Source organism: Vollenhovia emeryi, unplaced genomic scaffold (assembly GCF_000949405.1).
Source record: "Vollenhovia emeryi isolate VEMERY1.0 unplaced genomic scaffold, V.emery_V1.0 DF939148.1, whole genome shotgun sequence".
NCBI lineage: Eukaryota > Metazoa > Arthropoda > Insecta > Hymenoptera > Formicidae > Vollenhovia > Vollenhovia emeryi.
The window spans coordinates 1,123,385-1,148,129 of NW_011967218.1; the positions used below are offsets into that span (position 1 = coordinate 1,123,385).

Genomic DNA, 24,745 nt, shown 5'->3' on the forward strand with positions numbered 1-24,745 from the left:
AGGGAGAGACTCGGAGAGACACGGAGAGACAGGGAGAGACAGGGAGAGACAGGGAGAGACAGGGAGAGTAGGCCGGTGATCTTGGATTCTCCATCTTTCTTTTCTTGATCACGCGCAGTTTTGCGTTATAGCGTATGGATGGATACTTTGTTCAGCTAATTGACGATAAACTCAGCGGATTTGATAAGAGAGAAAATCTGGTGCGAGTGAAAGAGGGGGGGGGAGAGGGGGATCCAAGTCGAGACGAATGCACAAGTGCGAGCAATCGGTCTTCTCATTGTGAGATCCTGCTTGAATAACGTTTTGGTAGGCGAGTTCCGAGAAGCGCCTTTGCGCTCGATTCGAAGCGTTGCAACAGCGACGAGCCGCGATGAAAGACGAGCTGAATTTATTCATAAATCGCGAACGCTCGTTCTCTCCTAATAAACGGTGATATCACCGCGGTCTGCTTCTACAATTCGAAACACGCCGTTTCGCCGGTAGGCGATGCCTTTCTATCACCTTCGCGACTCTAAAACGATCGTCTTTCCGAGTAAGCCTTGAGATTATCGGGACGAGAGTTCTCGCTGCGATTCGAAACACGCTGCACGCGTCAGCGATATTGAATGACGGGAGATATATATACGAAACGAATTGTGCGTGTGCGCGCGGATTCCGTCTCCTCGCGACGCCGGGTTGTACGGGGAATTCTGAAAGTGAGCCTTGAGAGATCGTCGAACGAGTCATCGATGCGATTCGCCACATGTGGCCGGCGGCGAGCGTATCGGCGGCGAGAGGGGGCGAGGAACGGCAGCTTCTACAGTCCTGGAAGTCGAAGGCTGCACCGCGTGTCGACGTGTGTCGTTCCGTGAAACGAGAGGACGCGGAACGGCAAATACGTGAAATGGAGAACGCGAGGCGCACGTCGCCCGCTCGCTCAGTCCCCGCCGCCCATTTCGACCACCTACGTACATCAACCCTTTCTCCCTCCCTCCCTCCCTCTCTCTTTCCCCGTCGTGCGCGCTCGTCTCGCGAATGTCGAAAGGGAGACACGACCCTTACTTATTATTACTTGCGAGCTTACAGGGTTTTGGCACGCGAGCGGAGCTAATGTGTTAATATAACGTATGGGGGGGGGCTCGCCGGCGCGTATCAGCGCCCACGTATAAGGACACGCGTGTATGTGCCACGCACGCGTACGCATGGTTACGTGGGGCATGGGCCGCGCCATAAAGTCGACCCACTCGATCGCCGCCGCCACCATTCTGTCGTCGTCGAATTGCGCCAGATTGTATTCATGAAGGTTAATCGCCGTTCGTCTCGCGGTAATTGCGGCGACGCGTCCGTCCGTTCGCTCGTCCACACCGTTCGTACCGTTGCCATTACCGCCGCGTTTCTGGCTAATGGTCTCTCGATGGACATCCAACGGGGAGACGGCAGAATCGCGATGCAAAAGCTTCAGGATTGATAACAGAATTGATATGACGTCGAGCATTTGTCAGTCGTAATTGTAAACTTGTAAACTCTTCTACTTAATATTCGTTTCATGCATCGTTGGCGTCTCTTGTTTTCACGATCCGATTTTACGATCATCGACGGCCATTATGTGCGGAGGAATTTTTTCCTACGCGCTCGTACGACGGTACGCGTGGTCACGCGACAATCGGCCACGGGATGCCAGGGCAAGAATAAGAATAAAATCGTGCCCTCCCGTCGTGCTATTACGTGGGACGCGTCCCCCTAAATTTGTCCCGCTCTTAAATCCATCACGACGCATCGCGTTGATCGCCATATTAATCGCGATATTCACGCGCGCGCTGGTCGGCCTCGTGCGCGACGATACGGTCGCACGTATTTGTACGTGACGTAAAGAAAAAGACAAAAAAAAACACGCTCCGAATTGGCCGTATTGGAAGAGGTGAATCGAGATTTCCAACTGACACGACACTCGAGATATGACTTTCTTTACGACCGGACGACAGAGAGTCGCGCATCTATTCAGGAAATAAAATAATACCTACCGAAGAAAAGTACAAGCCGAAGTTGACGTGTCAATCTGTTTTAAGGAACGACTTCGAGACAATGGAGCTCCCCAAACAGAAACTAGGAATAAAATATAACGATAATAATTCATATACAACTCGACGTTGTGGAAACAATAAAATGAATCCATGTAATTTGATGATATCGTTACAATGCTGACATCTTGTCGATGTCAAGATGTGATTTCTCCTGCGCCGCACGCACACGCGTATCGGTATTTATAAGACTCGTTAGACGGTGTCCGGATTTTTAAGGACTTGTTGAACAATCGAATGGACTTCGAATGGGTGTGCTCGGTCCCAGACGGGCGGGCCCCGATGCGGAGGCGGAAAGGCGCGTAGGCGTTGCGGCGGATGCAAATTGGCCACACCAGATTTCGACGATACATCTTAATTTCCTGGCCTGCCAAAAGTACCGGCTCGTGCCAAGCGCCAGATTTACGAAAGATTTCGGCACGTTAACAGGAAGGAGCTGTGCGCATAAAAAGTATGGGACGATTGTCCACTCGGAAATTGAATTCATATGCTATCGAGTACAGCGAAGATTGCACATTAGTTGAACGAAACCATTGAATCTTGTAACCGCGCGTTAATAATTCATTTGAGACTCCTCGTAAAGTAAAACGAGGTATTAAAAATTATGAAAGATACAAAGATACTTTGGTAGCTGAAACTTCGTTAAAATAGAAAATAAGTTGTGCCAATTAATTACGAATTTTGATTTATAAAAGGAATTTATTAACAAGTTACTCGCTGTTGACATACAACGCAATTTAAAGTAAGATGTTAACATTAAAAAGTTTTAGAACTTGACAAAGTGTTTTTGCTCATTGTTCGAGAAAATCTAACTCCCCTGTCTCCTTAATGAATCTTTAGAGTCAATTCGTGTTACTTTCAGGTCGAGAATCGCACGTTACATTGCCGTTAGGGTGCACGTTGTTGGAGAACGTTTGAGAAATGACTTCCTGATAGATGGAAATTAAGCTATTAATTATCCGTAGTACTAGCCTCAAGCTGCTGTCAAATTTTTCATTTACATATAGCCCACTTATAATGACGAGAGTCTGCAGTGAACGCACTGCCATTGTCCTTCTTGGAAGTAGATTAATTTCAATAAAATGCATCGGGGACAGGCCGGTGCACGCACGAGTAAACGGTGTGCTTGCAGCCGAAAAAGACGACAAAAGCTTCGTACAACTTGTTTTCGCCATAAGAATTTATTACGAATAGAGTCATATAGAGAACAATGCAAGTGTTGTCCAACCGAGTCACAAATTCGCATCTTGCGATTAAACGATTAATTCAATCACATCAATATTTCGAAACCGTGAAAGTAATCGACGTACTTTTACATAAATCTGTGAGAGCATTTGAAATTTGAAAATAATAGGAGGATTCCTCCATTCTAAAAACTCCCATACTTTCCGTCTTAAGATTGTAGATGTTTTAATTAAGTGACTGGACGTACTCTCTTTCTTCATGTTTTTTACTTCAATGACAATAATTAATAGGGGGGACAATCATTTATATGTTTTACGTTCGGACGATTATACTTTTTTAAAAGATCTATTTATAATTTATATATTCAAATCTATTTATAATTTTACTCTATTTATATGTTTTACTTTCGGACGATTTTATTTTTTAAAAATCTATTTACAATTTATTTATTCACGAAAAATCCATTTATAATTATTTATTCAATTTTATAATTCAACAAGAAAACTCGTACATATTTAATTCAAGTTACATTAAGCAGATTAGATAATGTGGTGTTGAGAAAGACTAAGTAAAGTCGAAACGTTCACCAATGTAAATAATTAAGAATATAACTTTTGAAAACATCCAATATACCAGCTCGTTAATTTTGGCCTCTCAAAATTCAAATTAATTGTGTACACATAAAACGGGCGTCACCTCTACATTATTTCCATACTTAGATTTCTCTGTCGAAAAGTTAGGCGGGTCTCTGGGTAACGAAGGCCAACATCTATGCACAATTCTCGCCGAGGTTGGCACGCGTTTGTCGAGAAGACCAGACATCGCAATTTGTTCCGATGGGCGGAATATACGAACACGTGTTATCGGTATGTTTCTCATTTGCGGACGAAATAAAAGACGACGGGTGGCGCAAAAGACTTCGAATCCCACGATTCGCGAATACACGGCCGGCATTCGCAAGGCCATCTCCGGGAATTTCGTTTCCAGGAACGATCCTCTTTCCGAGTGGCCGTTATTCGCGTAAATGATCAAACTTCTGAGACTACTGTCCTCTGTTCTTCCAGATATCTGGGCGTCGCTAACGTTGTCTGCCGATTGTCGGGCCTCTGGTCATTTCACCCCCCCCCCCTCCCGTTGTCTTTTATTTTACGCAAGTCATTACTTTTTTGTCGCAGCAATTCCTTTAATTTTTACGACAAATTTAAAGACACGGCTCGTACGTGTCACGTTTAAAGATACATCCGCGCGATTACGACATTACTTGTGATGCATCGACGGCGCGTATACTGGGGTTATTAAATTTAACTGGAGGTTTCTAATGAACACATCGAAATGTGGGTCCCCGTCGCATCGACTCAGATACATCTTAGGCAAATGGCCCTACCGCGGTGGTCGTGAGATTAAGTTTAATTGGGCGGTGGCCCCGGCTGAATTGAGATTTATGAAGTAAATTCATTGTTTCGAGTCGCCACTGTGGACCACCAACACCGATCCAGCGGTCGTTTCCTTCCCCGCGCCCGGTCCACCGCTATCAAACGATGTCCCCTGCAACGAGGCCCATAACATCTGACAATCCGGCTACTGTGGGCTATCCGAATAAGAAGAAGCCAACCAAACGGTAGCCTCCACATCATCTCGACTTCCTTCATTGGGCTGCCCCGCGTCAAGATTGTTTCCTGACGAATAAAACGGGCGTAAATCGAAAGTCTAGATTGGCAGTGCCGCTCGACCATCCGTCATTAAATAAAATCAGTGATCGCGTTACGTAAGACACCACGTTGTAGCTAAAGCGAGAGCGCGCGCTTTAACTGATGTAATACGATTACACCGCCGTGTTCGTTCGATTTCCTCTCAAAGTGTAACCGTGGAAGAAAAGTACGAAATGATTAAGTGGCTTGATTCTAAAGCTCACTCGACGCGATGAAATTATGATCAATACCGCCTACTCCGGCCTGACTGCCTGCGCTCATAATCGAGAGTGTAATCTGAGAAAGGTCGTCGCCGGATCAACGAACCATACGAGATAGATTGCCACGTGGACCGATTTATTTGTTGCCGACGCAAAATCCGACTGATCAAACAGAAATGTTCCACATTGTCGCGCTGGATTAATTCGTGATTAATAACCCTGACAGGGCGTACGTTTAATTGAAGCGCGTTACACCGCGCGCAGGGTCGAGGCCCGCCCGTGTGGTCCCGCGAAATCGCTTAATTTCGTGGCTCATATGAGACCACGGTGAATTTAATATACGCGGGGTCCCCGCGAGACGTAGGAGCCCGCACGGCCGGGTTGACGATAATGATGAGGGAAACGGAGACGGAGAAAGAGAACAGCGTGACGAAAGCCCAGCTAGGGCGAACCGTCAGGGGACGTTCAAAGTCGGATGAAGACAGATATGCGGCGCGCGCGCAAATTTACTGTCGGCGCGCCTCTGTCGTATAACCCGGGCTATGCGCTCGTCGAACGTGCGGGTATCAGGGAAATTCTTACTTTCAGGGAAACGTCCGTTCGCGGCGACCCGCGCGATACGTATACGACGGAGAAATTCCCGACGCGCGGATACCCGGCGAGGTATTTGTAGCATATGATGGAAGCCGTGACAGATACTGTCGTCCGGCGAGCGAACATTAATATTAAATGGTCGTGGTGGTTGACGTGCGGCGAATCTACACTCGTATCACGTCGAATGCCCAGAAAAAAGCTCACCGACAGCTTGTTGCGAATAAATATACCCATACGCGACACCGTAATGATAGACTGAAGCCCAAAAAAAAAGAGAGAAAAGAGGGACGTGATTGCACGCTCTATCGAGAGAGAAATGAATTAAGCAAACAGAAAGATCGGGGACACGCGGTAATTTCCGACATGGTAACTTTGCCTGCCCGATAAAGCGGCATTACATGTCAACGGAACCGGACTATATGCGGCGCAACGCTCAATTTGGAACAGCCTCGGTTACGCAGAGATACGCATGAACGCACAAATGCGCGACGCCACACGCCGTTTTGTACCACACGCATGCTAGCTGGCAAACGCGATTCCGCCCCCTCCCCTTCCCCCCCTGGTTCGCGTCTTCTCAGATCCGCATTAGCTGGGTCTTTAACTCGGGTGAGACCTACGGAAGACCGCGTCATCGACTGTTAATTGAAAGATTAAGTCGATCTAATAGAATTGATACGTTGAGATTAAATTGACTTCTTTGCTAAATCTCTGTATAATTTTATAATTGATCGTAACTGCTACTTTTTCCCTTTAAATTTAAGCGGAACATATGTGTATGCTATAGTCTCTTTGAACGTTAAAAGATCGCCGTAGTCTTAAGTCACTTTTACAATTAGCAGTGGAATAAGTAAATATAGAGGAAAGTCCTCCAGTATGAGATAGGATTCTACCGTGAGATAGCAGGTTTTCAACCTCCAAATTCAAGTCCGCAAATCCTTTTTCGCAGCGATTACACGATCTAACGGTCAATTTTTCCGTAAACAGAGTTAACTCGAAATAAATTCATGAACCAACAGACGACGCCTTTTAATTTAGTAGAAACTTCGCTATCTCATAACAGAGGACTGTCCTCTGTGTACAAAATGACAAGTTTCATATTTAATACGCGATAATTTCGGAGCGATAACAGTTTCTATAAATAGCAATCTAGAATAATAATTGTTAACCGCCACTTTGAACATTGTTGGCTCCAACGGGGGGTTGTAAAAATTCTTTCCCCGTGTAATACTCGACAATGTTAACTTTCCATCTTTATTGTGCAATTCGCGCGGCGAATAATTTACACGGAGAGCGAGGGGCCGAAAGAGGACGGGTAATCATGCGGCTGTAATCTCTTTTCATCGATGACACCATGATACGAGGTGGATTAGCGAAGTATCATGTGACCAGTCGTGCTTGGAATTCTCGTGGAATTTCAGGGTCTACGGTTCCTGCCGGCGCAGGGCGCCTCGAAGAATTTGCTACAGTGAAGCATCCGAGACTTTTATGGGTACATCGCGGGACTCAGCTGAGCCATTAGAAGCTTCGTGATTTGGTTCATGTAATTCCCAAGAATTCTTGAACTCGTTAGCTAAATCTCGTCGCAGGATTTATCATCGTTGATGCTAATAAAAAGCCTGGTCTCCGTTATCGCTAAATTTGCATTTTCAGGGCAATTACTCTTCCCTGACGCTACGAATATTTTTGTCATAGCCACATTTTAATATCGTCATGCCAAAGTTATTTATTCTTCTGTTTCTGCACACTTTTATATAAAAAAATATGACTGTACCTAAAATACCTTGTACAAGTTCTTTTAACAGAAATATTATATATTGCGGTAAATATATTGAGTTGGACGATATCGTGCAACTTGAAAATGACGATAGTTAAGATGTTGCGGGGTCACGAGACGACAGGCTGCGTCGACCCAACCGAAATAAATTTCAAAAGGGACATTTTGAACCAGACCGTCTTTCAAGTGTTAACGGGCTCGTTTCCAAGCGGGTTTCGTGGTATATCGTGATATACCGTGCGACGAAGAAAGAAAGCGAGAAAGAAGGAGGATGGATACGGCGCAACGACACCGTGGACGACGTTGTTCGCAAATGTGTCGAAGTTAAGACGTCTCGGGGTCGTTGCACGACAGGCTTCGGCGACCTCGTCGAAATAAATTTCTCCCCACCCGCGAGGTCAGCGGCGACCTGAACACGTCGGGGTCGCGAGGGCCCCCGTAGATCCTGCGTGCGGAGGAGGGAAGCCTCCACGCCCCAAAGTACCTCGTAATACACGTGGGGTGGGCGCGGGGGACGGGATGAAGTCAGCCCGAAAGCGCGGGGCTGTCGTCGAAGAGAAAGAGTACGACGGGTCAGTGAGCTCCGCGGCACCAGACGGATAACTCTTCAGGATCGTTCCGGGACTCCGGAGTGCGAGGCCCAGGAACTCTCTCTCTCTCTCTCTCTCTCTCTCTCTCCCTCTCTCTGTCTCTCCGCCTCTCCCGGGACGCTTCGCTCGAATACCGAGCCGCGACGAGGTGGAGGTGAGCCTCCACGCGCTTTCTCAGAGGAGAGTCCACGGTGCCTCTCAATAACATCCTCGCCACCACCGGCAGGAATGCAATCTCCATAAAACTGCTTCCGTTGCGAAGTATGCAAGCGGCTTTGCAAAATTTTAGTTAAGTCCCCTCCCCCCCCCGCACCTCTGCCTATTTATCTTTGCTCCTCGCGGCGGTGGTGCACGCCCTCATGCTCGGGCACGTACGCGCGCACATACGAGTACTTGCCGAGTGCGCGCGATAACTCTGCGCCGCTCTGGGTTGCGCTCGTTTCACTTTATGACGATCGAGCCGGCGCACGCGGGAAAAACGTTTCGTTAATTCGCCCGACTGGCGGTTCGATCAGAGGGTTTCGCGATGCGACGAAAGATGTGATTTTCATTCGAATGTAGCAGAGAACGCACCCGTTTCTCGTTAATTGCTCGCAACTATTCGACGGACCTTGGATCGTGGAATGCGTCTCTCTCTCTCTCCCTTTCTCTCTCTCTCTTTTTCTCTCCCCCCTTCCGAAAGCGATTACGTCCACTCAGATTCGTGGATCTGATGACCGTGTAGAAATTAGTGTTAATAAATATTCAAGTCGGATGAATGTAGCAGCACGTAATGAAGCTCGGACTTCTGAGAGGTTGTCCAAATAAGATGCTCGCTGAAGATTAATCACGAAATATAAAGAGAGACTTTATAACGCATCATGAATTTTTCATGGAGCATACGTTACGTACGACACGCGTTTACATAAATTTTATGTCTATCGAGTGTCCTTTTCCCTAAGTGATAAATATACAACGCAGGTACCTTTATCGTTAATTTTCTATGCTAAGCGTAGTTTATGCGAGTATATAAAGCGTGAGCCTCACTTAAGCCCGACACGCGGGCCAGTATTTCGCTCGCTTGACTTTACGAGAATCGCGTTAGCGAGCAGAGGAACGTCGAACTCCTGTCCACGAAAGGTGAAGTATTTCAGGGACCACCACGTCAATAAAATACACGTCGCTTAAGCGACGAGGCTTTGTATCTCGAGGACCACCGTCATCGAGCGATCCAAGTGGATCGTTTCGAGGGCGAAGGCCGTCTCGATTTTCGCGGTTACGATGTCCTTACACAGAAACATTAGATCGACACGCCGTTTTTTCTTTGTAGATCGCCATGAAGAGCCATCAACAAACGGTATCAATGGCCGCTTTTTCTTGTGGACGTACAAGAGGTGTGGATCTCGAGAGTATTCTAAAAGTAAGGTACAAAGATTTCCGGTGTTGACAGGCGGGTTTCTATATTTTTATCCAATTTGAATTATAGCATATCTAACGTGGTTTATTATATATTTTATTAATACCGTAAAAACACTTTGTTCGAAAGTTGAGTATTTGATCGGAATTAAGTTTTTTTTCGGAGAATTGTATGCATTAACAAAGAGCGTTGCTCTAGTGGCGTTTGCGCAATTAAAAAACCAAGTGCTTCCGTTGCGTTTCCCGAGCACTGCTCGCGGCGAAAGGTCGTCGCACTTGTGATGCTCTCGCACGGTCGTTAACATCCGCCGTAAAACCGAAAATCTTCTATTATGGAATTAGTGAGATGATAGACCCGTCAATAACGGGTCGCGTCGACTTAGCCTGGGTCCTTCGGGGAATACGCGAACGGAGAGGCGAAATGGAGACGAAAAAGACGGAGTGGATGGAAGGTCGAGATCCGTGGAGGAGAAAGGAGAGTCGAAATAAAAAAAGAGGAGTCAAGGCTGACCCATAAAAACGTCAAACTTCCCCTAACCTAGAGAAACGTCTTCATTACCGAGGAGGCTCGGCTTCCCATCGGGTAGGTCGGCTGGGTTATACGAACGATGAATAGTGACTATGTATAGTCTCGAAAAAGGATGAAGACGAGGGCGGACGGACCCGTTCCCCGCGAGAGATTTCTGTGTGGGACCTTTTCGTGCATCGAGTGCCCTCCACGATGTTTTCTCGGCTGACCAAACACGACCGAACACACGGATTCTATTTCGGACCGGGCGCGAAGTACGCGACGAACGGCGGAGAGGTGCGGACAGCGACTCCAACGCGGTTTACTCGTCACCTTTAGGATAAATAAATTCGTATCCCTTTAAAGTAAATAATGCATCGCGCACGGAAGGCGAGTATTAGAAATCACGCCTTGTTTGGCCAAGCCTGATTATCGATTCAACAGAGGGACGTTTCCTTCAAGGTAGGAACAGTCTTTGTGGGAGATTTTTTTTTCCTCTTGGATGATTATGTAATTTTCACGGTTCGGTAAGATCGGTCAATTGTTAATAGTATAACTCGTGTGTGCGTATTTATGCGCGAAGCCAAGTATTTGTACGCGTTAAGCCGGTATCAGACTACGGACTGAGATTGAGATCAGAGTGAAATTTGATCAATCGGTTAGTGAAGTTTACTGATCTCAAGTTTAGCGAATTTTACTCCGGTCCAAATTTCAATCTAATCTCAATCTCAATCCGTAGTCCGATGCGGGCTTTAAACTCGTGTGTGGTGGTGTGTTAATTAACACTTAAAATTTTCAAATATTTCCATACTTGCAATTAGTCAATACGAGCCTCGCACCTTGACAAAATCCTATTAATAACAGCGGTTAGTCGGAAATAGAGTTTTCACTTCGAAACTAATTTCGATTGCACACAACTTGAAATTACTCAAAAAATTGCGGGCTTTTAATCTCAATTAATCCAAAACAACGGCCTATACACGTTTATGAATGCTCGGAAGGAGAAATCGCGGTTGAATTCATACAAGTCTCAGAATACCGTCCAAAGCGTATCCTCCAAAAGAAAGTAATGCGAGTCTTCATGCTCCAATTCGACGTAATTCTCTCTCTCTCTCTCTCTCTGCGACGTGATGCACGTTCACTTCTAAAAATTAGGCAATCTACTCCGGAGGTCCGCGAGCCGGCGTCGCCGACTGCTTTGTCACTTTGTGGCAGGACAACACTATGCGTTCACGCACCCGCTCACGTAGAAAGAGGAAAGAGCGTGTCCGAGCGCTCCGTTAATAAAGCAGTCGACGTTTTAATACTGCAGCACGACAGGGTCTCGGCGATCTCTTTCCTTTCGGTGGTCTCTTTCTCTCCTATTTATTGCCCCCCCCCCCTCTCTCACTCTCTCTCTTTCTCGCGTGAGATGGAACGAGATGGGCAGCGGGGTCTGGAAGAGAGGGAGACGGTTATAATTAAATCGTGCAATCAACTGGCTAATTTGTCCTCAAGCGTATTAATAAAACCCGGCCCACCAGGCTCTCTCTCTCTCTCTCTCTCTCTTCCTTCTTCGCGCTCGTTTCTTTCCCTTTTGTGTTCCCTCTCTCTCTCTCCTTCTCTCTTTCTTTCTTCACGCGTGCGTTTCTCTTCATCATCTGCCTACGCACGCGAAACTATTCTTACCGTTTCGCACTTTACGTCTCCGCTGGCAATTTTTCATTGCCGGGCCTAAGCTCCCGCTCCCGCTGCAGGCTATTTTCGGGACTTTTCATTAGGTCCCATGAAAGCTATTTAACGGTATGTTGCGCGACGTATGCATCATGTACGTACACAGTGTTGGCGGATAACGAAAGACGCCCGGGCGTCTCGTTAATAGGCCAGACACTCGAGACGCGCGTTGCTCAAACCGAGGATCGTATCGGTTCCGTGGGCACGAAATGTCTAAATCAACGTTCGCCTCGGCATGAACGCTGCGGAGGCTCGAGGCAGCTCCGGAAGACTATTTAACGACTGTAAATAAGTCCGGTCGCATGCATTATTCATGGCATAATTAATGCACGCGAAGCACCGCGGCGAGTTTCGCCGCGTGTCGATTGAGACAATCGATCGGGCCGCGTCGCGGCATAATTCGGGGATTCATAACGCGGCAAATAATCCCATTAATAATTTATGTGCGAGGAAAGTGAAGGGGGCGGCTAGATAGCGAGGCGACCGACAAAATCGTGAATAACTAAATTTAAATTACTTCCATTCCTCCGCAATAATAACTGGCGATCTTCTTCCCACGCGGGCGCTCGATGAAGATTCAGGGACCGCGAATACAATGGGCCGTATAATCGAGATTAAAACGAGCCCCCATGAAAACGGTGTCGAAATCGGTCATCTCCGCGACGCTTACGACGGATCAATCGTCCATCTGGCGTATTCAAACGTTAATAATTCCGAAGCCGTACGAGAAGCGAGGGTATAAAATACAAAGGAAACGAGAAGGAGACCACGACGGGCGATCCCGGGGCTCGGGGAGTTCCGAGTAATTTCTCCCCTTAAGATAGCTTCGTTAACTCGCCAGGTCGCGGCTACTCTCATCATCGTATTATCTCAGCCTAGACGCTCCTTTCCCCTCCCGTCCCCCAATCCCATTTACCCGCCGGATAAGACGAGGACTGGGGGCCCGAATGCCGGCGAATTAGTCAAAGTCGCGGCAACGACGTGACGCGCGGCTGTCGTCCCCGGCTGTCCGAAACCCGCGGACCGGTTTCGCAGCGTTTCGCTCAATTGAGCGATACAACGTCGACCACACGTGCGCGCGAGTGTGCGCCTCCACCTTCGTCTCCGCCTCTCCCTACTATGCTTCCTTTCCCTCACTCCGGACGCCCGGTTGGAACCGGCGAGTGTGCATCGGTAGGTAGTAAGTAAGTATGTCGTACGCCGCTGGCAAGCAAGCCCAGCAATATGGACGATCAGTACGTGACCTAACGCTTATGATTCTGGCTGATGGCAGAGAACGATCCGTAAACGCTTTAAGACTGTCCTAGTCGTAGACGTAAGACTGACCTGAGCAGAATGGCTGTCTTGTACTCTTAAGACAATGTTTTGTGTTTTAAACCTTCGTCTTAAAGTAACGCACAATAACTGGTCTTGTGACTTAAGAATGCAAGACAGCTATTCTGCTCAGGGTACTAAGGCAAGGCAGGGAAAAACCCAAGTCGCGAAAGTCTATTGTATACGACTTGAGTTTTTCTCTGCCTTGCCTTACGTCTACGACTTAAGACAGGCTTAAGCGCTCAATCATGAAAGTCTATTGTACACGACTTGAGTTTTTCTCTGCCTTGCCTTACGTCTACGACTTAAGACAGGCTTAAGCGCTTACGGATTGTTGCCTGCCATCAGCCCTTCACGCAGAGAAAAACTCAAGTCGAATACAATAGACTATCACGACTTGAGTTTTTCTCCGCCTTGCCTTACGTCTACGACTTGAGGCAGTCTTAAGCGCTTACGTATTGTTCTCTACCACCAGCCTTTCACGCACTCCGCTACGCGCTTTCGCATTACTCATCCCGAGCTGCGGATGATCCATAAATCGTTTGGCAAATTTGCAGTTTATGCGTCGTTCCTTTTGGAATGCAAATATTGAATTGTCAACAGCGCTTGGCTTGGTTTCTGTGAATTATTAAGGAAAGCCTGGGTGAAGTTTATCCGGCGTTTAATCGCGGGGGCATTTAATACTGAGACTCGCGAGAGGAAACGATCAAATTGCCATTCATTGAATTAGACTCATTCGCTCCGCGAAGTGGTCATTAGTGGGCATTGGTGTACAAGATTTTGGTCAGCGGTTTCCCCCTCGGTATGTATGCGCTACCACAGATTTCTATAGAAGCCGCGTGAACTACAGCCCGAAGCTCGTCGAGGTACAGATGGAAATAAAGATTATGGAAATGTGAATCCTAGTGAAACTGAGGTCCGGGCATCAATGGATAAAGACCTGTACAAACCGGCATTCACGTATCCCTCGGATACGAATAGGCTCGCGTTATTTTCTCTCGCGTAGGAGACCGCTAATGCGGCGTGCTGTGCCACGCACGTGTGCGAGAAATGTGGATAAAGTGAGAGATTTAAGATGCACGTGAGTACGCACGCTGGCGCGTTACACGCTATTCGCTCCGGCGAAGACCGCTACTTTGTCGGGGCGGTAAACGATACGCGTAGGACTTCGCCTTAGGCAGGAGAGACGCCACGCGTTTTCGCGCGGATAATCCCGGGTATTAAAAGTAATCCTTTCATTATACAGCGTTCCTTTTTTTTTACACGCTCGTCGAATGAACCGCAAACGGTCGAGCCGATACGTCGAGCAGGCACGGGACTCACCACGTTACCGGGGAAGGTTGAGAGTCGTCGTAGCCTTCGGTCTTCTCGCGGTCGTCGAAAAACGATCCACGCGATCGCGCCTAACGCTCCGTAGCGCTCCCGAGCAAGACGGAGGCACTGACAGATCGGTCATGACTTCATGACAGCGCGACGGTGCATCAAGAGGCCCGGTCTCTTACACGGATCTCGCGGCGGCTACCACACAGCCGGCTGTGTTTGAACGCGTAACTAAATGCGCGAACTTACGTGACGAGAAGCGAACGAGGAAAGAGACGCATGGCGCGAGGAGGGAAACGGAAAGTCCGGCCGGGAGAAAGAGGGAGAGGGACGGAGAAAGCGTTTCTCGCGTGCGTATCACCCCGCGCGAGGGCCGAGGGGGCAAACGGGAAGACGAGAGTGAGAGGGCGAAATGCAGGGAAATGCGGGAGGGCAAGAGAAAGGGAGAGTGAGGAGAGAGAATGGGAGAGAAGGAGAGACAGAAAGGAGGAAAGAGAGAGAGAGAGAGAGTATATAGTGCACATAGCAGTGCCCGTAGCATAGGGGAGTGCCTTGGCAGGAGGACGTGGACCACCCACACGGTGCCGCGGGACCACCGTGCTAGCCCACTGGCATACATTAGGCTCCACGGCTCCCCGAAAACTATACCGTGGCCCGGCACTCGCTCCGCGGCCGATCGGTCCGCACTCGCCTCTCCTCGCTGCCGCGCGGCCGTTAGGTATTTTGATACAGTCGACACCCGTTTAATTAGCATTCGATACGGACGCCGCGGGACGAACTGCCGGACGAGGCTGCGACGCGCGGCTGCGAGCGACTCGTCTCTCTCCACCGCTCTCGCGTCTCGTCCTTCTTTCCCCTGCGAACCCTTTACTCTCCGTCGCGACCCTGACGCGCTCCACGACTGATTTCCGTGTTTCCGGGACCGGAGACGACGGCTCCGCGGACGCGGGCTTCTCGGAAGCCTGGAGAAGCGATCTTTACGAGAGACCATCGGCTGAGTATGAACTTATCATAGCTTAGAGCGAACGAAGCTTAATTTCCCGAAGTGAGTGTAGGTGCTGCTTGAATTGAAAAAATCACGTAATCAGCACTTCGAGGAATTTGATGACTTTTTCGAAATTTTGCCATACATTTTACTAGTGACTATACTTACAATCAGCAGGTATACATTGTCCTAGTGAAAGGTAGAGTAAAGACTCTCAGCAAAGTTCCTCGAAATGCCAAGATGTCGTCGCCTCGAAGACATGATTTTCAGGATAAATTTTTCGAGAAAATTCTCTCCGTGTAAATTAATGACTGAATTAAATCCCCTCAAGCGAGTCTAAAAATCTGAGTCTAAAGCTGAAGCTGAAATCGTACGCGATCCATTCTAAGCACATGAAAATAATTGCTTCCTAAAATTGCAGTATTTTTTTTTAATACTCGGGTGGTCGACGAAAGTCAACGGTCGGCTGCGAGACAAGTATCATCTCGCGTTGAATATAACATACCTTGCAAAAGAAAATTATAAGCTTTGTTGCGGAATCTCTCAGCCCAGAATGGACATGATTCACGGGCTCACGATTCCTCGCTTCGTACACACGGGGGATTCTAAGCCCGGCGTCGCTCTCGCGCGCGATCGTAGCCTGACGTCATCCACGTTTCAGGTCAGTGGAACGAGAGATGAATTGACTCGTCAGCGTCGATGCCACTTTTTTAACTCGTGCCGATGAAATCACCAGAGCGCAGTGCTCCTCCTGGAGGGTGGGCTAACAGTGATAAATTGCGGCCGAAACGTCTTTTTCTCCCGTTCTCCCCTTTTTGTATATCGGTAACACAGTCCGCTCCTCCTATCCCGGTTACACACTGCAGAACGAACTATCCGGATGTTAGTCACGACTGCGTGATGGCTCGTCCGTGCCTAAACCGTAAACGGAGCAATTTATTTATTGCCCCCCCGGTGCAAAACGACGTCCCAGTAAAGTTGTGTCAAATCGGAGTTTAGAACGACTAAAAATATTTCTTGCCCGCGATATTGCAGGGAAATTTGAGTCGTTAATTTGTAAACCATTCTTTAAAGCACGACGCGCTTGACGGATACACGGAGGGAATTTTCTTTGAAAATTTACCCTGAAGACAAGAGTTTTTGAAACTTTACTAGTAAAATGTTTACCAGGTATAATTACTGGTAGAAAGTATGGTACAATTTGAAAAAAGTCTGATAAGATTCTTCCAAGTGCCGTGTGGTCGCACGATTACGTGATTTTCAGGACAAACTTTAAGAGACGATTCTCCCCGCGTGTACGAATACCGACGCAGAATTCACGAATTAACGGGAATTGTTGATTCGCGATACCTTCTCGTGCAACCGTTATTCAGTGTCCGCAGGGTAGTCGCGTGAAGAAAGCCCCCGGTGAGTTTTTGCCTTTAATGATGATTGACCCGCACCGCGATAATTTCCATATTATTTTCTTTATTTTCGTTGGCAAACGCGAAAACGTACGGGAGCCTGCAATTAACAACGCGGCGATACGCCCCTCGACGAAATTACTTTCTTCGCAGTACCGCGTACTTATTGCAATTTTGCTTCGTGCCATTAACAGATGTCACAAAGGGTCTCGATTCTTCTTTTTTTTTCCCCCATCGCAAAGGGATGGGCATCTTTATCGCCAGATTATTTGCCGGCCGACGCTTTTATACTTACAAATCGCGCGATTAGCTGGAAATTAGTAAGCCTCCACGTCGGGAGGCTGCTTAATTATAGTTGAGTTTACGCAATCTCTTTTGCGCCGTTAACGGAACTCACGCGATTCGCAATAAATCGCGTGCTTTAAAACCGAGGGACAACCGCGGTTTGCACTTTCGTACGGCAACGGCGATTTACACCGCGAGCCGGAGAGCCGTGCCGTGGCGGATGGGGCTCCGCGTGGCCGGGTATATCGCCTGCATTATTCCGAGAATGGTAAAAGTGCAATTTAAGACTCCCTCGATAAACGCGAACTGCCTCGCAACGCGAAATTAAGCGGCGATTTCGACGAGTTGGCGAATTTACGCGGACCTTAATGCGACGCGTGCTCCCGCAATCGTTACTCAGGATCCTCCGAGGGTGGCCCGTAGGAGAGAGCCGGGTTTCCGTCTTAATGATGATTAACCTGCCCGTCGGTCGCGTTTTGCGCCGCCAGCCTTTGGCAAGGACACGCTGGAACCTCCTGCGCGCCGGACGTTCCTCCCGCGGGAGCCGCGATAAATATTTCGTTCCCTGAATCTCATAACGAGCCGTCCCCTTGTTAATCGGAAATATTGCGTTTTACAGTGACGCTTAATTGCCGGCCGACGTAATTACGGGGGCGTTCACTCCGGTACACCGTCGATAATTTAAGCCTGCGCACGGCCTGTAAATAGAAACCCAGTCAACCTGCCTGCGCGCGGGTGCGACTTCGCAGCTTCCTCCCGCGGCCTTGCTCTTCCGTATACCTCCAGTAGCAGTAACGTTTTCTTCTACCGTGATTCCAAGATTTTTCGTTACAATACCGAATTCCGTCCACGCGAAAGATGTGGGCCCGGATGGCTCAGTCGATAGAGCGTCCGCCTGGCGAGCGGAAGGTCCCAGGTTCGAATCCCGGTCTAGCCCGTTATTTTTCTCGCCGAAAATTAATAAGTGCCTGCCTCCCCGAGTAAAATTCGCTAAACTTGAGATTAGAGAGCTTCTAGGCCCGGTTTCACCAAACGTTGCTTAATTTTAGTCTTGGTTTAACTCACGTTTGTTTCTTTCTAGGGTAACAATTAGAAAGAGACAAAGAACGAAATAAGCTAAGCTTAAAGTTTGAACAACGTTGGCGAAACCGGGCCTTGCTCTGGATTGGTCGAATTTCAATCTAATCTGAATCCGTAGTCTGACACGGGCTTTGTCATCTCTCAAATACACGATTGTTTCGCGGAACGTTTCTTCTTTAACAATCTTCACGCTGTAACGTGACGTAAATCCCCCGCGTCGTTGTTCTCGCGATCTTTGAAGCTTAATAAATTCGTGAAATGAATTCACCCGTGGCAACCCGGCTTCACCTCGGCCACGGTCAATTTGACGGCGGGTCGCATTAGAGCGTTAAAGTCGACAACTACCGGCGCAAAAAAGTCGCGAAAGCTCGTTTCGGCTCAGGGATCGGCCTTGTCTTAATCAAAGGCCCATTCCGCCGTTACCAATTGCAATCTGCATCGACCGACCGCGCCGCGTAGAACCGGATATCGGCGCGCTGGGACTTCCCTCGCGCCGGGCAGTATTTTTTTTCCCCGCGGGGAGAGATATTGCCCTTTATTAACGGCCGACAAGCAGCGCGCGGGACGACTTTGTAATGTTTCCGCCGTAATTAAGAGCGTACGTACGGTTTATCTGGCGAGTGCATATGTGCGTGCGCGAGCGCATACAGACGTCGGACTTAACGACGTGCAACATTATTATGTACGAGAGCGCGGTTAAATGGGTATCGGCCCAAGAAGGGAATGAAATTAAGAGGACTGCTCCTGCTCCCCTCCCCCCTCTCCCCCGCCGGATCTTTCGATAGGAAAGGAAAAGAAAAGGAACGAGCTCGGCGAGCTATATCGACTTGTAGTTGCTACTACAGGAAGGTTCTTTCCGCTCGTTTTTCAGCACATCGTTTGAGATTGGTCGCGAACGATTTGTAATAGATTAAACTGCAAGGCGACATTATGTTGACTGACATTTTTCTATACGTATCTTCGGCAATTGAGATTAATCGGAAGGTAGGACGTAGGGCTAAAAGGATATCACGGGTACCCTTATACGACCGAGCAATTCTCGAGTAGAGCAAGAGAGTGCGTTCGCAAAAGCGCGCGGTTCGTCCAACAGAAAAGAATATAAAGACCGCGAATAAAAAGATGCTGAAAGTATTCACACATAACAGAAATGTTTTGTGTGGAAAATAATTTTTACACTTTCCCCAGGAATGTTGGGGTCAATACCCTCCACAAATGTGCCCACTCGACAGACGTTTCGTCCCGGGATCCCCGCCGGGTCGCGCATTCGCCCCGCAACTTGTTATCTCCATTTAATTAGAGGAAAACCATTTCCTCGACTCGCGGTGCGAAATCTTTACGGGCCGGTACATTCGCCGATGCGCGATACATCATCCGTGAGTGGCGCGGCGATTGCGGACGGCGATAAACCGGCGAATTTAATTGCGATTAGGGCCGGCGTAAAAAGAAGAGAATCGGCGGACGTCCTCGTCCGTCGTCGTCGTCGTCGTCGTCGTCGTCGTCTTCGCCGTCGTCTTCGCATATTTCATAATTATCCTTGTGAAATTGCCGTTTTGTAAACACGTCCGCCGCGCCGGCAGGGTCGCGCGGACGCACGCAACGCTACGCATGATGCACACGAGGCATTAAGGTGCGCGACGCGCCGCTCGTACAGGCCAAGTTATGCGAGTCGCCGGCTACGTCGGACCATAAGCGAAGAGAGGCAATTGCCTTTTACACATCCTCGCTCCCATTTTCTCCCCCTGCGAGAGAGCCGGGGTGCCATTACGTCTCCTAAGAATCGCCTGTTACCTCCGTCCGTGTACGCGCGCATGTGTGCGCTCGCATGTGCACCTGTATACGCATTGCATGTGCACGCTCGTTCCCGGTCGCCGCACCGCGGCCGCTATCGATTGACGACGACCACGGTGCAATATCATAGCGCAACCGGCGCGCGCGTTCACCTGGCCGAGACGCTCGCGGAGGCTGGACAAAAAGCCGCGGCCCGGTGGAAAGAACTGGCGTACTTAATTTTTCGCTTCTGTACATTATGCGACGGCGCGTAAGATTATTGCCCCCGCGGACTCTCGTGCCGAGCGGTGGCTGCGAGACGTTTCCGCGAAGCGGCCGCGATACCTCCGTCTCCCTGCGCATTTCGCGTAACGGCATTTTGTTTATCGCACACGGCGAGACCGCTGCGAGCCGACGACCGATAATTGCTACGAGCCGACGCGAATTCAACGAGATTTTATTTATTAATCGTTTCGTTTGAAGAGTGTACCAATCGTACCGCATTGCGTCAAACTTGCCGCGGGATCGGTTTGTTCTTGGAGAAGTATCGAACGTGGCAATAATTGAAACTTTCTCGGCGGTCTTCGAGAGCAATTTCTCTCTGTCCCTCTTTGCGTAAGATTCATCTCGGTTCACGGCGAAACTTAATTTTCGAATCGGACACGCGCTTTTGAGATACAATATCCGCAGCTTCGCGTTTCGCCTCGAAGCAGAAAGACCGTGGATCTTAAGGCTCGCGCCTCGTTCCGGTCTCTCGGTTTGAAGGAGAGCCGTCTCCACCGGTCAGGAGAAATTCCAGCCATACTTGGAATCGAAGCCGGAGCCATTAGCACTTCTAAGTCCATCAGCGAGGAACGGAACGGGGAAAACGAAGACGGCGGTGGAAGCGGGAATGGCAAATGTCGACTGTCGAGAGAAGTGCTGGTAACTGCTGCGAGTGGAAGGAGTTGTGCATTAAAAGGGGAGCAACGAGTTTAATTAAACACACTTAATTAACTCTAATGTATGACAGCGAGCACGTACGCGAACAGAACGAGATCTCACCTCTCTTTCCTTCTCTTTCTCTCTCTCTCTCTCTCTTCTTCTTCTTCTCTTTCGTCTAGATGCACATACTGCACACGTGTCTGCAGTTGTGCAGCGCAGAGCATAAATGGTTTTGTGTAACACGTGCTTGGGCTCTTAGAAGCCGGTCGCATCGGTGATTATCGGCAGGTTTGCAATCACATTCGCTACGTAATGCCTGTCCGGGAAAGTAAGGAATACACTCGTCTAGATTTATTTGGTAGAAGAGAAAAAAAAGCGCGGAAGATATTTTCGCGTGCGTTTAATATCCCGCTGTACACGCCTAATAAACTGGTAAACATGAGGCGTGATATTCGACGCTTCCTAAGGAATGACCAAACGCTTTTACGGAGATCTATTGGCAATTTATGTACCGCCTCGATCGTATAGAAAGCACAGTCATTTAAGCGGATTTAATTAATTCCGACGTACGACCTTTGGTATTACGAGCGAAAATGACGTGTCGTCCGTGATCGACGAGGAGTGTACAATATTTATCAAGTAATGATAAATCCATTGGTACACAAGGAAAACGGCATTCCGCGGCGGACGTATGGTCCATTTTAATTTCCTCAATAAATATACAAGAGTTAAGACGTCGTTACGAGTTGGCCGTAAGGAAAATACTTTACAGCGGATATAATCGAGGGGACCGTAAACGGAGTTATTAGCCGTTTATTAACTGCAGTACAGTTAATAAACAATTTGTCAGCGCCAACTTCGATGGCACTCGCAGGTAAATCCAACGTTATGCGTGACAATAGTGTGTTCATTTCTCGAATAGACTTCATCGATTCCACCTTCGTGTGCGGTCTGTCGCAAGCCAAATAATTATAAATATCGCGCGTACAGTGTATTTATGATTCTATCTAAGCTGTACATAAAACGAACGTAAATGAGTTACACGGGGCTACGATATATGAGTGCGTGGCACACGAGAGCACGCCATGGCGATCAGAAACGAATAATTTGCGCGGCGCTCATCAAAATCTCGTTATTTTCATATCAAATGAAAATAAAAATACCGCACTTGCAATTTGCAACTATGCGTTTTTCAACAACGATTTGTCGTAAATTTTTCAGGCAACAGCCGTGAAAATGTAGCGCGATACGAAGGGCCGGGGCACTTTTCACCGGCTAAAGGTACAAAGAAAACGGGATGCTGGGAATAACCGTTTCGACCGCAAGATTTTGACCGTGTAATCGTTTTCCAACGATCGACGTCCGTGATAGAAAAGCGGGGCGTGTCTGAATTATTTCCGGTCGTCTGGTCGAAACGGCTTTTATTACCCGGTGACATGTGTGTTTCCCCGATTTATCCCTTTCTCTCTTCGATCTCGAACGATCCAAAAGGATGTAACCAGCAGCGTCGATAAGCGGCCTGGCCGGGAGACGTTATGCTACTTAAGGAAAATTGTTACCTACTTGGGAACCTCCGTGGCAGACCGCGTCGTGAAACAGGTGCTCCGCTACGAGACCCCTGAGAGCTCTTGAAGAAGAGAACCGGGTATTTATACACGCTCTAATGGCACTTAGATAGAAGAACGGGATCCATTCTGTAAAGCTAGAAGGTCCGCAGAATGTCTCGGGGTACAAGTTTGAGATCCGGCGTAGCAAATCAAACTTCATCGCTACGCATAGCTAAACTTTCAACGGACGATTACGTAACTCTTAGCGAGATATAATAGGCAGACCTGCCAAAGTAGACATTTTTCTCGCTATGGCTATTCACGTTAGAGCATGGCTACCGTCAGCCAATAAAAACTACTGCACCGGTTGTGGTGGCTTTAAGAAGAATGGCCGACATTTATGTCCTTCCGGCAACAGATGGCAAATGAAGGTTAAAGGCTACTAATTGTCTAAGTGGCCGGTGCAGCCCGAAACACAGTTGAATATAACGTGGTGGCTTGAGCGGCACAATAAAATTACCAATACTGTACTTAAGTCAGCGGAGTAATCAAAATCTCTCGAAATGCTTGAATATTTTTTAATTTATAATTTCCAAACCTACACGCGCACACTTTTTGTTTTCTCTCAAGGCCGATTTTATGTCGGGGGGAGGGGGGGAACAAAGAACTGGCAGTTTGCGCCGCGCGGATTCCATTTTACGCGGTGCGCATAATAAAAGGACGTGCGTGCGCGAAATAAAAAGGGCAGACGGAAAAGGGGGAAGGAGAGAGAAAGAGATTTAAAGCCGACCGGTACTTCATATTCGAGTGAAGGTGCCACGACGGAAATAGGTATCTGAAAATCGAGGAGCACGATATACCACCTCGCACTTCGAACTCAAAAGAGCGGGTGGTGGATGGCAGAGAAGTCGAGGGAGGGGGGGGGGGCGAAGAGAGGAGGAGGCGAGCGGACTCAAAGAGCAGAGGAGTCGAAGGAGGACGGGTTCCGCAGCGGCTCGTCGTAACTCAAGTCTAGTTAAGGGAGCCATAATTCAGGGGATAGCACCAGGTCCTCAAACGGCCCATAAATTATGGGCTTTTAATTTCGCGATATTAACGGGACGATCGGACGAATGCCGAGGCGAGCGCGATTCTTAAAGCGCCTCTCTCGCGGAGGCCCTCCAGCCTCCCTCTCTCATCTCCCTTTCCTCCCGCGAGCACTGACGTCAACCTCAAAAGAGTCCGACAGGATCCGCCTCGAATCTGCTCTTACAAGCATCCTTCTGGTTCTCATTAAATCGCTTATGCCCAACTTACGCCACATTATCTCGGCAAACGTTTCTGCGACCGCCCGTGTATACACGTTCAAGAACCGACTCTTTTATTTCTACTCTACGCTGCTCAGTATTCCGTGAAGAATTAGTCGGAAATGTATTAATTTTATTTCGTTTTTCCATCAAATCTTTTTACTAATCTTCCAGTTCGTATACTTGAAAGTTCAATGCTCACATTTTTTCATTCATTGTAATTGTATTTTTTTAAAAAAAAAGTAGCCATTCGACTTCGTAGTATTGAAATTACACTCGTCGCTGAACGTGAATAGACGTGTACGCCATTTGCATTGCCTGCGTCAACGTTTACCTGTTATTCATGTACGGCGGATACTGTACGAGGAACGATCTTTCTCATGTAGCATTTAATAGGTACAAAAGAGTTCTAAAGGAGAATATTCTCAAGTCCTGACGCGCCAAGATAAACATCTCTCTGTGCCATTGCAGCAACGCACGTGTAAACGTTTTGCAAAATTTCATCACACCAGCTACGTGCACCTTTACTTGTCGGGGAAATATATTTCAGTTATTCAGCTTAATGTTTTTTTGTATACATTTCCTATGCATATTCATGGAGCTTCTGCTCCTGCGTTATTTAAAATCCTAGATTTGTCCTCTTACCTTCGTCTACGAATGCTTCGAGCAAGTTTATTTTTCTAAACAAACGACAAGTAATTAAGATATATATTTACATAACCTGTGTATATTAAAGACATATTTATGCTTTTGTATAACCACGTACACGAGATATTTCATATATCTTCTGTAGGTTTATTTATGACGATGAAAAGAAACCAAAATATTTAACTTGAAAAACAGGTAATATACCACACGTGTCTCCACGTCATCTTTATTTATCACCGCAACAAGTTGTTACGCCGGTAATAATTACGATATATCATTTGAAACATCACACTGGTTGAAGCTTTGATTAAACATGCGAAAGAAATTGCAAGTTGTTTTCACTCGAGGAAATTCGGTCCCTTTAAACAATCTCGAAAATGTACTACAGTCGATTTTTCGTCGTCAACCAATTCGACGCTTCGACGATTTGTATTGAGCGTCATTATTAATTGACGATCTAA

The 24,745-nt window shown here is 47.8% G+C and overlaps 1 protein-coding gene and 1 non-coding gene across 5 annotated transcripts in view; one reads left to right on the forward strand and one right to left on the reverse strand.

The window, feature by feature from the left end:
- Positions 1–24,745, reverse strand: part of LOC105565929 (probable serine/threonine-protein kinase DDB_G0278901) — an 86,086-nt gene that overhangs the window by 27,289 nt on the left and 34,052 nt on the right. For 2 of the 4 annotated variants that reach the window (XR_001009237.1, XR_001009238.1), the window contains exon 1: positions 11,052–11,313. The exons of the other annotated variants lie outside the window; for them this stretch is intronic. The gene's annotated coding sequence lies outside the window, so the exon portion shown is untranslated. Of the gene's footprint in view, positions 1–11,051; positions 11,314–24,745 lie in introns of those variants that run through there. 4 annotated transcript variants of the gene reach the window in all.
- Trnaa-ggc lies at positions 17,897–17,969 on the forward strand. Its single transcript has one exon. It is a non-coding gene; the product is annotated as a tRNA-Ala (tRNA).